This window comes from Hirundo rustica, chromosome 7 (genome assembly GCF_015227805.2).
Source record: "Hirundo rustica isolate bHirRus1 chromosome 7, bHirRus1.pri.v3, whole genome shotgun sequence".
NCBI lineage: Eukaryota > Metazoa > Chordata > Aves > Passeriformes > Hirundinidae > Hirundo > Hirundo rustica.
Genome location: NC_053456.1, coordinates 28,374,374 through 28,389,388, shown reverse-complemented (window position 1 = coordinate 28,389,388; position 15,015 = coordinate 28,374,374). Strand labels below are relative to the sequence as shown.

General features: G+C 40.1%; 1 protein-coding gene across 1 annotated transcript in view; it reads right to left on the bottom strand.

Moving 5' to 3' along the window:
- The window catches only part of HECW2 (HECT, C2 and WW domain containing E3 ubiquitin protein ligase 2), a 152,418-nt gene extending 137,807 nt beyond the window's left edge, over nt 1–14,611 (bottom strand). Inside the window, exon 1 of the mRNA XM_040070394.2 lies at nt 14,549–14,611. The gene's annotated coding sequence lies outside the window, so the exon portion shown is untranslated. The remainder of the gene's footprint in view (nt 1–14,548) is intronic.
- Between the last annotated feature and the right edge of the window lie 404 nt (nt 14,612–15,015).

The following is a 15,015-nucleotide window of genomic DNA, read 5'->3' as shown; positions in this document are numbered from 1 at the left end:
GAATCAATCAAAAACTGCACCTCATGAATAAAGAGCTAACCTTTTATTCATGAAAAAAAAAATCTGCATTTTAATACACAGACATCTACCGCAATCAACAAGAAAATAACAGAAGAATATTCTGAGCAATAACACACTTAAACTTCTCTGTGCTTGTTTTCAAAAGTAATTTCAAAGATGGAAAGCTCTCATATTCATTTCATCCACACTCATATTTCTCCATTTCAAAAGGAAATTCTGTCTTTAAAAAAAAAACAACAAAACACCACTTTTCTCTAGGGGGGAAAAAACCCCACCCCTTATAAGAACCTGCTTTTAAAAGATAATCTAGGGATTCTGTTTTGTAAAAACACAGCTGATTTTCAAAAGAGTAAGGAGACTGACTTAAATTTCTCAACATCTGCAACTGCAGCTCTCCCCCAGGCATCTGATTAAGCATCTATGGAAATTAAGCAGGCACCTCAGCATTCTGCCAAACTGGACTGAAAAGTATGCTTCGATGATCTGGGATTTCACCTTCAAAAGAGTTCAGGTCTTAAATACACTCCATTATAAAACACAGATTTATTGCTTAGTATTCAATTTTCACCAACAATTCTTTGGCAACTTTTTTCAAGACAAGGACAACACTTTCTGTCCTTCTGAGCTGCGTTTGCCATAACACCCCAATTTTCCATCCCACATTTCAACCACAGAAATAGCCACCTTTTGAAGGGTGATAAACACACTTTCTAATAAATAATGTTATGCAGAATCCCATTCCTGCACTAAGCCTCTGCCTGTAGGGTCCATATGAAAATGAGGAAAAAAGTCAGAGAGAGTGCAAAATTAGCCCTGCAACACCATCTCAGTGTCTGACATGAAATTTAAGTTTTGCTTTCCAGTTCCTCTCACATGTCTAAAGATCAATTATAACAAAAACATTTTTAAAATGTACATAAATTCCCTTACACAATTTCTTGTTCTGAAAACTATTATTAACATAAATTATATATATATATTTTTTAAAAATACAAACACGTCTGATAGTACTTAAGGTGTTCCCTGAAAAAAAAGATGACCACAATCACCTTGACTGACGTGGAGCCAATGACATTACTTTAACTTGGGCTCTGCAGCAGATAATCCTGAAAAGTTAAAATAAAAAATGAACTTTTCAAAAACAAGTGTGGTTTATACCGTGCACACTACAGAAGCAACACAAAAACATGCATTACAGCCATTCTAGATGAACTCCAACACTCTTTTTTCATACTCCTACTATGACTAAATGCCTTGGAGACCAATTCGGTATCAAGGTCCAAATTTGCCTCATTTAATTACAGCCAGTGGCACAAACTTTGCTGCCCACCAAATTACTAGTAGCATACTGTGATGCTTGGTTGATTTATGAGAAACTAAGCAGGATTTTTTTCAGAAAAGATAATTTGCAATTAAAAAAAAAAAAAAAATCACCCATATCTGCAGCAAATTTTTGCATGTCAAAAAAGTACTGTAAAGTGAACAGTCTCCAGTAACATGCAAAACTGCAAAATTATCCCTACTTGTCTTTCCTTCCAAGCATTATAGCTACTTATTTTTTTGCTCTCATTCAAACCCTCTTTTCCTCTCCCCCCACCCCTAGTTTTATCTCACAATTTTCCTTATTCTGAAAAATACCTCATAAAACATTAGTAAGTTATATAAAGTATATTATAAAGACAACTCCTACAGAATCCAGAAGCATTTTAACAAGCTTTGCATTTTGGTCAAAAAAGAACTTTTTATTTACTGGCTCACAACTGAGTGCATTTAACTGTTCAGAAAACTTTGTGGGGAAAAAAACGCAAGTGTACACCTTAGTTCATCTAAAACTCAGCACAATGTGAGTTTATCTGCACCTTAACAGTGCTCTAGGTCATCATGAGTCACTGTTCTCTGGAAGAGCAGCCAGAGCACCACCTGCAACTTGTCAGGAGGCTGAAATGGGATTAAGTTATCCAAAGCTTTCCTCTAGCAGGAAAAGTCTTCCTTCACACAGAATTACTGCATGGATGCATTGACATAGAACACTGTTTCCAAAGCCAAGTATCATTTCCCCTCCAGCTGAAAGCAAAAGACAGACAGAATAAAAGGTTCTCACCACAACAGCAACAATTTGGGTTTGTTTTTAAAAATAGCTTTGGGGAGCAAATAGTTATTTGCTATTTCCAGTCACATTCTGCCTCTTCTTCCGCTCCCCACCCTGAGTCCTTTCTCTTAACTTTTGTAATAAGGACTGGCCTTGAACACAGCCATTAGGAAAATCTTAACACATTCCTGTAGTGCTAGGGAGAGTAGGGGCCACCACATACTAATAGAAAAAACATCATGGGTGTCTGCTACATGTGAGCTGTTACTCATCTTCCTTGGAATTTTTCAAAATGTCAGGCTATTTAATTATCCTCATAAAACTGCACAAAGAGGAACAAGGTAACAGTTATGCAACTGGAAATACAATAATTATAAAATATTATATGGATTGCCTTCAATGTTCTGACTTTAAGTTTCAAGATACTAATCTCAGAGGCTCCTTTTGAACCTGAAAATCTGACAAACCTTCCATCCACTGACCAAAATAATTGCAGTTTCCACTTCCTAAGTAGTAAACAATAAGTCAGCTTACACTCCAGGCTTCTAATGAAAACAAATGAAAATGTACAGATTTGTTAAGGCTGGCAACAAATTAATCTTGCTTAAATTGCTTCCCTTTTCAATAAGCCTAATGGTTTCTTGTGCTATTCTTTAATCTTCATGAACCCATCCATTTTGTTAGACTACATTTTCCAAATTCTTTTCTTCCCATTCTTTCTATTTTTCTATCTCCCTGTGCAAAGCTGTTAATTGGCAACCAAGTATAACTGCAGAGCAACCTGGTGTTAAAGCACCAAGTGTCTATGATGAAATTGTGATTTTCAGAAGTGGTTCATCTCCCTTGAAACTGCTTGTTTGCCTCCACACATTCCCAAAAGAAAGGCCATTCTAAATTCACTAATTGGTCTTCTTATGAATTATATACCTGGTATGTTATTTTGCAACAGCAAGTCAAGAGCACGGCCTATAATTCTGTGCTTCAAATGAGACAACCACAGTCCAAGTGCAACACATGAACTCAGGCACAGCAGAGGAACAGGGAACATTGATACAAGTTAATGACTAGCAATCTTTATACAGCTGCTTCTTAAATTCTGTGCAGTGAGCAGCTGATTCCAACATGAAAATTAGATAGGAAAGCCAAAAGCACCAAAATACAGGATTTGAGACACGAACACATTTCAGTGAGATCAGTTATGACAATGAAGTTAGACTGTGCAGAGTTTCTAAGTGTTGATGCTAATCATGATATTCAAACCTAACAAAGCAAAAGGGAATACAAAAGGTTTCTGGACATCTTAAGTGCCAGAGGAAATATTTTGTCCAGAAATTCAAACAAATTAGTTTGTGTCAAAGAGCTCAAAGTATCACTGCCCTAAAAGAATTCAATAAGGGTTTTCATTATTCAGGTACGTCAGTTGCTGCATGTTAGTGGTGCTTCTATTTTGCAGTACTTATTGTCTGCCTAAAGTACACATAAAACATTTATATTTGCACATTACTCACACTCCTGGCTTCTGATAAAATTATTTATCAAAACCTAATAAAGCACTGTGGACTATTTCAGACTCGTGCTTAAAATTACCATATGCAGAAAACATTTAAAAAATTTTACAAATGTGTTCTCAGCTCAGAAATGGCTCTAACAATTTCACGATTTTGCTAAAAAAATCTTAACTAAAATTAGTATTTTGTGTGTGGGCATACCACTATATTTTTAATTTTCTGAAGAGACTAAAAAAAGTTCTGGTACTAACCTTAATCTTTTATGGCTAGGTTCTATTAAAAAAACAGAAAAACTCACTCCAACGGCTAAAAAAAGCCATAAGCATAGCTGAAGCAAATGAGTTTGCAGATTGATCCCGATCAGTTCTTGCTCCATTTGCTTGTTTTGGAAAGCAGCATCCCACTCTTCCATCAAAGAAGAGAGGTAAAAAATCTCAAGTGAATGTTCCTCCTCATTGCCAATGCACGGAAGCTGCTGGAGGTGAAAGCAAAAGCTCCCATGTGCCACCCTGTCCTGACACACAGGAGAAAATCTGACATCAAGGACTTGCAGTCTCTCAGATGCAGAATCTTTAAAAAATGTTACCACACCAGCAGAGTTCAGCAGCTGATAAAAAAGGTGACCCAAGGCATCTGCTACAGACCAGGAAAAAGGGAGATGGAGCTGAATTCTAATCACATCCCCTGTTTCTGTGAACACAACCCTCATTTTAATTCATATTTTGGCAGTCCCATGGCTGGCCAGCATGGCTATCTTCAGAGGTGACCCAAACAATATTTCTTTCTAATGAGCAGGGGTTTTTTTCTATTACCCTGTGCAAGGGTAATCAAAACCTCACTCTCCAGGCTCCCATCCTTACTAAACCAAAAAGGACAAGAAAAGGATGACAAAAGCCATGGGTATGAATGTGTATGCAGAGAACTGCAGAAATCCAAATTTCTGGAGGTCTGAGGAGGGATGAGAATGACAAGATAATTGCAGAGATGCCTGAAGACAAAACAGAAAGAGAGAGCGGCAGAGGAAGGAAACCAGAAGAGAAAGCACTTTGGGACATATTAGATGATAAGATAGGAAAACTTCAAAGAATGTAATCAAAAGAATAATTTCAAGATAATGGATACGTGACATTTCAGAACACATAGTCTTAAAACACTAATTAAATTGATAAATTGGTTAAATTGATTAGAGTTTTGTGGTTTCCCAATTAAAATACCACCTTAAATACACACCAGCAATAATTGGGAGAAAAGGAATCTCACAATGTAATATTACATAAAAATCACTTGACTCTTACAGTAGGGAAGTTGAATTTAAAATAATCAGTTCCATAATGGTTGAACTATCACTCAAATTTGGAGGGTAAGCCAGGCATAACTATTTTTGGAGCACTGTTTCTAGGAAGGTATGATACTTATGAAGCTTGATTTTGGGGGGGATCCATTGCATTCCTATTCTAGGTTTCAACAGGCAGGAAGATGTGTGCTGAGTTTGAGTTTTATGCTACACCCAAGACCAACATTACAGTATCTGTAAATCAAAAGCAACAGTGAATTCCTAAACAGGTTTAATAGAGGTTGCCAGATTTAAGGAACAAAAGCACTCTTTCTTTTACTACATGTTTTTTGAAAGTGAGACAAATTTGGGGGTTGGGACTAGATGCCAGCCCTTTAACATTCTCTGATTCCATGATAAGGCAGCAAGGGGAAGGTTTTCGCATTGAGACATCACTTGTCATGAAAAGGTTTCCTCAAAACTCAAAATCTGGAAGCACTTGCAGGAGTTCAGATGTCACTGATCTGATCTGGCAGACGGTTCCGCAGCTGAATCCTTACAACCAAGGGCATCTTATCCCCAGTTCTTCAAGCATTAATCCTGGGCTTTGCTAACTGCATTGTGCCAGATCCACACCCCCGTGGGACAGTTCACAGTCCAACTCAACCTTTACACTACAAAAGCCTATACAAAAAAAATTCCTGCACAGTCCAGTAGGAACAGCGCTGTAAACACTTCTAGCTCTTTATTCCTTGGGACTTTTCCATGTGCGAATAACAGATAAAAACTTCAGTCAGTTGAGAATTGAAAATTCCATTCCTGCTAACTGTAAAATAGGTGATATTCTGTTCACCTCAGATTTCTAGCCATGCTACTTATTACAAACTATAGGTAAGTGAGATACCACCTGCAGGTGAAGGTATGGCTCTAGCACCTAACTACATCTTGGAACATTCATGCTCTAAGAGATCACACATGGATTGTTTTTAATTTCATGTGAGTAATGACAAGAAGAACTGAACTTTTAAGTAAAGACCTGCAAAAAATATTATTACATCTATTTACATTTTAGTGAGATAAAATGTCTTCACTCAAATCTATCTAACATTTTACAAAGATCAAAGAGCTTATGCAGTAACACAAATACCCAATGAGTAATTTAGAAAGCAGAATGTTCATAGGAGAAAACTTTCTCCCCATATACAGGAAATGTGAATATATCATGCAATACTTCTGCTAGTTTTTTGCAGCAAACTACATTTCACCAATTTTTTTCAACTAGTTGCTTAGTCCATTGCACAGAATGAGAGAAAATTGACCAGATACGCCAATCAAAGCAGATTACATCCTGTTAATCCACTAAACAATTTAAACTGTACTTGGCCTGATCTAAGAAGTGTAAATCACAGTAGCCCAATTAAGCATTATATCCACCTAGATTAGCTGGAACCAGGCATACAAGCATGTCCTTTTTCATAAAACCTCAGTAAGTCTGAAAACAGTAAGAAAAACAACAGCAGCATTACTATACACAAGACCACTTTCCCTTTTTCAAATCATTAAGAATGAGAAGACTCAGTTTTTACTCATAGGATGCAATTCCCTTAATTTCTCCTCCCTTAAAAAACAACTTCTAGCCTTCAACAATCCACACCTGTCTTAGGTCATCAGTCTGAAAGTAAAAGATTTCATTACTGCTTTCCCAAGAGGTAACAAATGAGATTTACATTCCAAATGTATTTTGGATAGAGGAGGATCAAAAGGACAAGCCATCCTCAGCAGCAGGAGCACACAAGCAGACTCTGCTGTGATACTCCATGGATCCTGACTGTCCTGGCCCTGCTGCTGTCCAGGGGCAGGGAGGGGCTTCACAACCAGCTCTGTACTAACAAGGTATGATTCCAATAGTGATTTTTCATGGGGTTACTTACATGAGTAAACATTCATCAATTTATGTTAGGGTTGCGAATTAAGATCACAATAATTATTTGACAAATAAAGGCCGCTTGCAGCTGTCTTACAGCACAAGTCATGAAGCATATCCCATAGAAAACTAAGTCCTTTGCTCTTTCAATCCTGCTTTTTCTTTTCCAAATGACACATAACCAGCTTAGACACTAAGTCAACATGCAACGTTTCACATGTGGTTAATCAATGCATGCTTCAAATAACAGTCTTTGTTTAATATAGAGATAGCCCAAACTGCTTTATGCATTAATAAAGGAATGTAATTAATTCAAAACTCACATGAATGTGACAGAAAATTTTCCACATATTAAAGCAAAAAGTACCCCTGATATCACACTAAAGAAAGATTTAATGAGAAGTATTTCTGTTTTTCCAGACTGAGTAACTGAGAGTTTGTCAATGCTTGTGCTTTGTTCCTCCACCACAGTCTCTCATTTGTTTGGATAATTTTTTATCAAAGTACCAGAAAGAAAAGCACTTCTGTGGTGACAATAACAACACAAACCTTGGAAAGGAGACAGAGTGACATGCACAAGACCCAAGACTTATATTTTCTTCCATGAACAGATTCAAAGTGCACTCTATAACTAAAAAATCACGAAAACCCAGCAGTATACTAATGACCAACAGAGTCTGGGGGAAAAAAAAAAAAAAAAAGGCTTCTTTCAAGCAAATCCATGGCAGTTCTCCCATTAAGAGAAAAATTAAATATATGCATTGGTCCTTCTCATATTGACTTCATATACCCTTTGTACAGCTGACAATTGAAGCTTATACCAAGAGGTGTTGAACACTTCTTTTATTTATAGTACTTTAAACTCTTTAAAAACCAAGATAAGCATAAGCAAGGTTTAAAAACCTCCCGACTTCATGTTCTTAAAGCCTTGGCAGTTAATTGTTGCACTTAGTGGTTTACCCTATCAAGATGGGCAAGTGCATCTTAAGCTCAACATAAATCAAAACCAGACTTATTTGTAGTGTATCTAAGCCAAAGCCTATTACCTCTTGACTTAAGCAGAAACCCAGTACTTAAGTCTATGCCTCTGCACAGTCAGTATCAACATCAGTATTAAGAGGAAATGAAGCAACATAAAAGCAAAGGTTTCTTCCAAAAGTGAGTCAGTTTCTAAAAGACACAAGATCTCACTGGAAAAAAGTATTCTTAAAACTACCAGGCAAAATTAAACCCAATACCCAATAAAGTAAACAAAAAACACCCAATCAAATTAATTTAATGAAAATAAGGATAACATTTTAAAAATTAGTCCACCTCTTAAAGCATGAAGTTTGACAACTTGACTTTATTTACCTATTTAATATAATGGTATTCATAAATCAATTATAAAATGTAGCCTTCCATAATCTGTAAATTTACAGTATGTTTTATACAATGCCTAAAGAGATTAAAAAACCCCTAAAACCTTTCTCAAGCATGAAAAAGCCTATATCTTTGGTATTGGGAACAAATACACATCTACACTGTTCAGTGCAACTAAATATATGGCACTGAAACTAAGGCAAGACGTGGGAAATATCAAGAGGTCTGTGGAACATTAAGGAGTGTGAAATTTTACATCTGCTGAGCAGCAGCACCACAGTGCTTGCAGTGGCTCTCTACACTAACCTATAGCTTCATAATGAAAAATATCAGCCTGTCAGCCTAACAGCCCAACATAAGACGTATTACCCAAGCTTAGAGCAAGATCACAGCACACACTCAACTTAATAGGGCTTGTTTATGAAAGTTGAACTAGGTCAAAGTTGTATTTTACTGAAAGTTATTTCATTCCAAGGAAGTCAAAACACATTTTAGGGAATGAAACAGACTAGTGATGTCATATCTACACACTCAGGAGATTATTTGACACAAAAACACCATGTAAGGCAATCGAGAACTGTGACATTTACTCTAATGAGGACACTTGGCTACACAACTTACAAGATCCTAACAGCATTTTGGGAAGGTCTGGGCATTGCTCAACATGGCATTATTCAAAACATAAGATGGCTGTTAGATGAAACAATGTGTGTGTATATGTATTTATTTTTTTTATATAGACACACAGATATGAAACAACATGCACCAAACTTCCTTAAGTGTCGCTTTCTCCTAGTGACAGTGGCCTCTTGTTTCTGTCTAGGTAAAGCGTTCAATCAGAGCTTTTTCTTATCTGCACACATGCAGCAGCATCTCTATGGCTGCCCCTGTACCTGTATGAGAACAGGCCAGGTGCTGAAGCCAAGCAGGAGAGAGCACATGCTGAATGCTCTTGTCCCAGGGAACAGGCCTGTCCTGTCCCTAATCCAATTTGGGACAGTCCCTACCCATGGCTTGCCCTTCGCAGTTCGGGCTGCTGACACCGGCCCAAGGCAGGCCAGGGAGCCTCTGACACCTGGACAGTGCCACAACCCAATGACAGCACTCAGGTTCAGCAGGTACAGCCCCAGCCTTATCTCACCTTCCCCAGGGGACGTTCTGCAAGACTCAGAGCGTGAAAGTTGTATTTTTGTTATTTTCCTTTACAATATAAATATTTAGGGAACTATTTCCATGACGGTGACATTTATGTTGGCGAAAACAATGTAGACATTTTTATCAGAGCAATGAAGCAAGAAACATAAAATATGGGTTTATGTAGTTATGGCTACATTTTAAAGATGATACATTTACAATCTCTACTCCTTATATCTAGTAGGAGAAATCTCTTTTATCAAACTACCAGCTCAAAACAGACTCCAATCAGTAATCATGCAGGAGAATAATAAGATCAACTAAGCAGATTGGCCTTTTTAAAAAGCCTCTTAAATAAAGAAAACACACCCTTGAACAAATACTTCTGAAGCTGGAATGCTGTAGCCCAGCACTATGAAGCTCACGTGCTCTTGTGAGAGCGAGGTGAAGGAATCACTCAAAGACGGACTTTTGTGAAAATCCAAAGGGAGGATTTTGGATCCAAATTCAGGATCCAAAGGGAGTTGCTGGTTTTGTAATTCTTTTAACACTATTTTGCTCAACATGTAATATCCAGTGCCCTTGATATGAAGCAACCAGTGAATTATCACTTTTGAGCATTGTTTCAGCAGGATCCTTAGGGACCACACCACTTCCCACCAGGCTATGGCTGATCCACTCCACTCACCATGACGTGCTGTGGCTCCAGCTGTCACATTTATTCCTGGAAAACTTTCTTCCTACTGTGGCTACTCTACCTGACAAGGATCAGTCAATGTTTTCTTTTTCTAATGATGCCACTGGTCATTCCTAGAAGAAAATGAAATTTACTGCTGTATGCTTTGGGCTCATCTAATTACAATACTAGCCTTCAGGGAATTTTTAAACTAATGACATTGGATTTGTCAAGTACAAAAACTTTTAATCTGATTTTTCAAGTGGATCCTAGCCAATGGATCCTGGCCACCACAGCACTTAGCAAAACACATCTGACTGTCCTCCATGCAATATTTAGGTGGGTTTCTTATCAAAATGTTAATTTTTGTTACCCAATAGCTTTCTCTGGTGGTCAATACAAGGCATATGGGGATATTGACGATGCTATTAAAGTTCTTATGACTGAAAGTCCACAAATCAAGTTACATGTGTGTGTATACAGCTTCGCAAATGAATGGAGGCACAGACTTGGAGAAATCTGAACCAAAACACTGGATGAACCGCTCCCCCGTTTGTCTGCTGATGCCATGATGCAACATCAAGAAGCACCAGCTCAACAATAGTTATTTTTTATTTTATTTCAACATCCTAGTCTTTATTTTCAACATTTTTTTCATTTTCAGTGCTAACACCATGAAAAAAGTCCCAAACGTTAATTACACCACAATGACTGCTTAAGCCTCTAAAAGCAAACAATTCAAATGACCCATTAATCATCCACTTTGGGGCATTTCTTTAGTGCTAAAGTACAAACAATGCACTACTTGAGCTGTTAGGACTGGTTTGGCTGCACTAGTAGGGTCTTTTTGGTCAAATAATGAGGGACTCATGCTTCAATTTCAAATTCATTTCAATTATTACTGTTTCACACGCACAAGCTGCAACTGTGCTATGTAGAAACATTGATAACTACACTTCAAAGAAAAGATCCTCTTTCAAACCTCTCTTTCAAACATAATTATTGTCATTTTTTTTTTCAAAACTGCCTACTTTATGACAAATTTGTGAAACAAATTATGAAAAGTGTTATTGTTCATTAAACAACTGGTATCAGCATGCTAGTCCTGCCCAATCATAGAAAAATACAGTTGTAACACAAAACCGTGCAAATGTAACAAAACTCAAAATAGTGGCTATTTTTGGATGTAGGCATTGGGTTCCTACGGCAGCCATGGTTATCCAACGGCTACATCCAAACCAGACTTGGCCTGGATCACTTGTCCTTCTCTCCCCAGTACTACCAGATATCATGAGAAGGAGGAACAGCTCCCCACTGGTAACACAGAGTGAGATGAAGGCTGTGACCACCCATTTGCTTCAAAAGCTAAACACGTTCATCCTGTCAGCAGAACTTGGAAACCTAACACCAACTTTATCACCAAAATGAGTAACAGGATTCCCGGGTGTTGGAAGGGACGACTGAAACACATCCCCTTGTAACATGAGTTACCAACTCCAACTCCAACCAACAGTCAGGGCTTGCACTTCCAATGAGAATTCACAATCCAACAGCAGTCATTTAACACAACTGCTCAGAAGAGAGCACGCAACTGCTGTGCTACTTTCAAGTATGCAACCAGTTTTAAGAAAAGACATGTTTCAAGCACTTATGTCTATGTTTCTGTAAAAAAAATATAAAACCAAAAAGTGCTACTTGAACTCTTCTATAAGCATCATATCCTACTTCCCACAAAGATATGCCTTTGTAACACACACCCAAGCTACACAAAGCTGTACCACCATTTTCTATCCTACTGCCAGAGATATGGGTATTTTCAGCCCTTTCCTCACTTAGAGGCCAACTGACCACAAGCAAGTTGTTGTGGAGGCACATCACAGCCACCCTGCATCATTGTCTATATAAGCCATGCAGTTCACTTCAATTTCAATAGAAATTACGTGGAACTTTTCTCAGATACTGAACTCAAATATCAAAATAATGGATCGTGTCACTCTCAGTTGCCAAAGGGCCCTGATATGATTAAAGAAACTCCTCACGTACCACCGAGTAGCTTCAAAGCATCAAAACATGTTCCCAAGGTTGCAAGAGTATGTCACCATTAGGTTAGAGAACTTCTACATGAAACAGTCAGTTCTGCTGCATCTGTTGGTAATGAAATTAATACCCTTTCTTCTGGTGGTAGCTACACTCCAGCATCTCCCCCTCTGATCAGCAAGGGACAAGGTGAAGACAAAGGTTATGACCGTGCCATGCATAATGACAGGACGATCAAACAAAATTAGGCTCAGCCACTCAGAGCACTCCATGCTGTGAAAGGCATGCATTTTGGACACAGTCTCGACTAAAGGATTTTGAACATGCTACTAAATCTTAAACACATTATTTACATCTCATTTTCAATGATTCAGTAACATTACCTGAACAGGTGCTTCATTAGTCAATGGAGTAAATGCAATACCCTAAGCATTCTGCCACTGACTGACTGAAGGAGTTTTTGAACAAACAAAATGCTGAGATAGATTGAAAAGAAAAAAAGGAAGAGGAATTACTGTAATAATGTAATTATTCAAGAATTTAAGCTGTAGATTGAGTCTCATACTTAGAAATCCCCCTTATTTTGCAGCATACTGAAGCTTTAGCTGCAGTTTAGAGCGTGCTGGCACATAAAGGAAAAAGTTAATTTCTTTTCCATTAGGTATTACTACTTAATCTTATAAAGGGGAAAACACAAAATTCATTCAATTTCTTCTCAGGAAATCTTACAAAACAGTATATTGTTTCTGGCTGGCAGCCACTGTACTATCATAGAGTTTCTTAAAGGTGCAACACTGTGCATTCTACCAGGTTTGAAAAAACACTGGAAGTGTAAGACAAGTAGAAATGCCCATTAGCTAAATTCACTCTAAAAAACAAATAGCAAGAAGGTAATAGGTCTTTAAGGAAGACAGAGGGTCCTTGCAGAGGCTGGTGAATGCTCCAAGCCAAACTAAACCCATAGTGCTAACAAACCACGGCTTTGCTCTGGCATCACCAGAAGGCTGTTTTTATAAAGACAGATGGACAGAAGGGAGGCTTTTCAACTACAATTCTGTCAAGTTAAACTACTACCAAGGAGAAGTTTAAGAGTGGTTGCCAGTCAACCATATGAGCTCCATGGAATCTCAGAGCCCCTTTTAAGGTGATATAAGAACGGACAGAAAGATAGACACACATATATGGACTAACATTTAACATCCACTGTGGTAGCTCCAGCTGACACAAAAGCAACCACCACACTTTTGCAAATTTAGAGCCTGAACAGCAGCTTTGATTGAAAGGCACCATTAGGCTTGTTCCTTTCATATGCTAATAATGACATCATGCCTTATGGCCTGATACTGCAACCATACATTATCATCTCGTAAAGACATTTTTCCAAAGAAGTCTAATACGTGAGCAAACAGCTCACCTGCATATAAGAAGAAGGTTTTTAAATTCGTCCATGACACAGATTTCCTCCTGTACCTTAGCACTGTGAATAACTGTTCCTGAAATATTTATAAAGGTTTGACATACTTCTTTTAAAGAAGTAAGAAAATAATGTAATTGTTGGGGCAGGAAAAAAAAAATCTACAAAATAAATTTTGGAGCGTACAGGAGGCAGCCCTGGACATCACCAAAGTGAAGCAAGGTAAGGCCCCTGATGGTATTTTGGGTACAGGAGTGGTTCAGGGCCGAATCTCTTGCAAATATTCTAGTGCAATGTAGTGTAGCGCAAAGACTGTCACACAGCACCCCAGAAAAAGGAGGGGGGAAAAAAATATTTTATAAAAATACTCTCTCCGTGTGCCTGACATATATCCAGAAACAAAATAAGCAATAATAAATTATGTAACTCTATTACTGACTACATATACCACGCTGTCTTTTATTTTGGCATCATAGAGGCCAAAAGAGAATTTAATTTTTCTCAAATACCCTGTTTTGTAGTGATGTGCAGTGAAAAGGTTGAGATAAAAAGACAAAAACGCACTATGAAAATAACAACATCTCCACATCAACAAACAAGCGACAGAACAGCGAGCACACGAATATAAACCTATTTTTCCCACACACGTACTGTCATTGTGCTGTTAATTTCGTGCTTACAGGAATAGAAAGACACATTAAGTCCCCTTGTTTTGAAAACAACACGCTTGAAAACTGCAGCGATCCTTCTTCCCCACCACGGACAGTGCTACACAGAACCTGGAGAACAGCCTGATACATAAATAAATAAATACACTAAACGGCGAAGGGGGACGGCCCGGAGGAAATAAACGCGGCACACGAAGTACCGAACGCTTTCCCCGGGCAGGAAACCAGTTATAATTTAATGGCCCCGAACGATTTAAATCTGGCCGAGCGGAACCCTGCGGGGCTCCGCGGCGGCGCGGCGCCCGAGCCACCCGCATGACGGGGCCGCCGGGGCGAGGAGCGGAGTCCCGCGGGTGCCGCGGCCCCGCCGCCGATCGCGGAGAGCCCCGCGCCGCGTCCCCGGCCCCGCGGGCGGCTCCCGCGGGCACCGGCGCCCACTCACCTGGCCGAGGCGCGCACTGCGGCTCCGCGCCCGCGGCGGGCTCCGGGCGAGGGCGGCTCCCGCTCGCTGCGGAGCCGGGCGGCGGCCGGAGTCACCCCGTCCTTGCGGCACGCGGCTCCCGCCGGCGGCGGCGGCCCCTCCGCGCCCACGGCGGGGCGAGCGCCTCCCGCGCAGGGGCGCCCGCGCCGCCCCCCGCCCCCGCTCCGTCTCAGCGGCGGGGCCGCGCCCCCCGCCCCTCCGCCAGCCCCCGCCTCCGCGCCGGCATCTTCCCCGCGATCGGGCACGGCCGTGGGCGGGGGCGGCCGGGCCGGGGCCGAGGCCGCAGCCCCGCGGGCCTGGGCGGCGCCGGGGGCGGGCGGCCGGTAACAAAGCCGCCGGCGAGGCGGGGGGATGCGGGGATGCCGCCCAGGCCCCGGGTGCAGCGCCCGGCGCGTTGCGGGGATTCCGGCCCGCGCCCAGATGCGCCC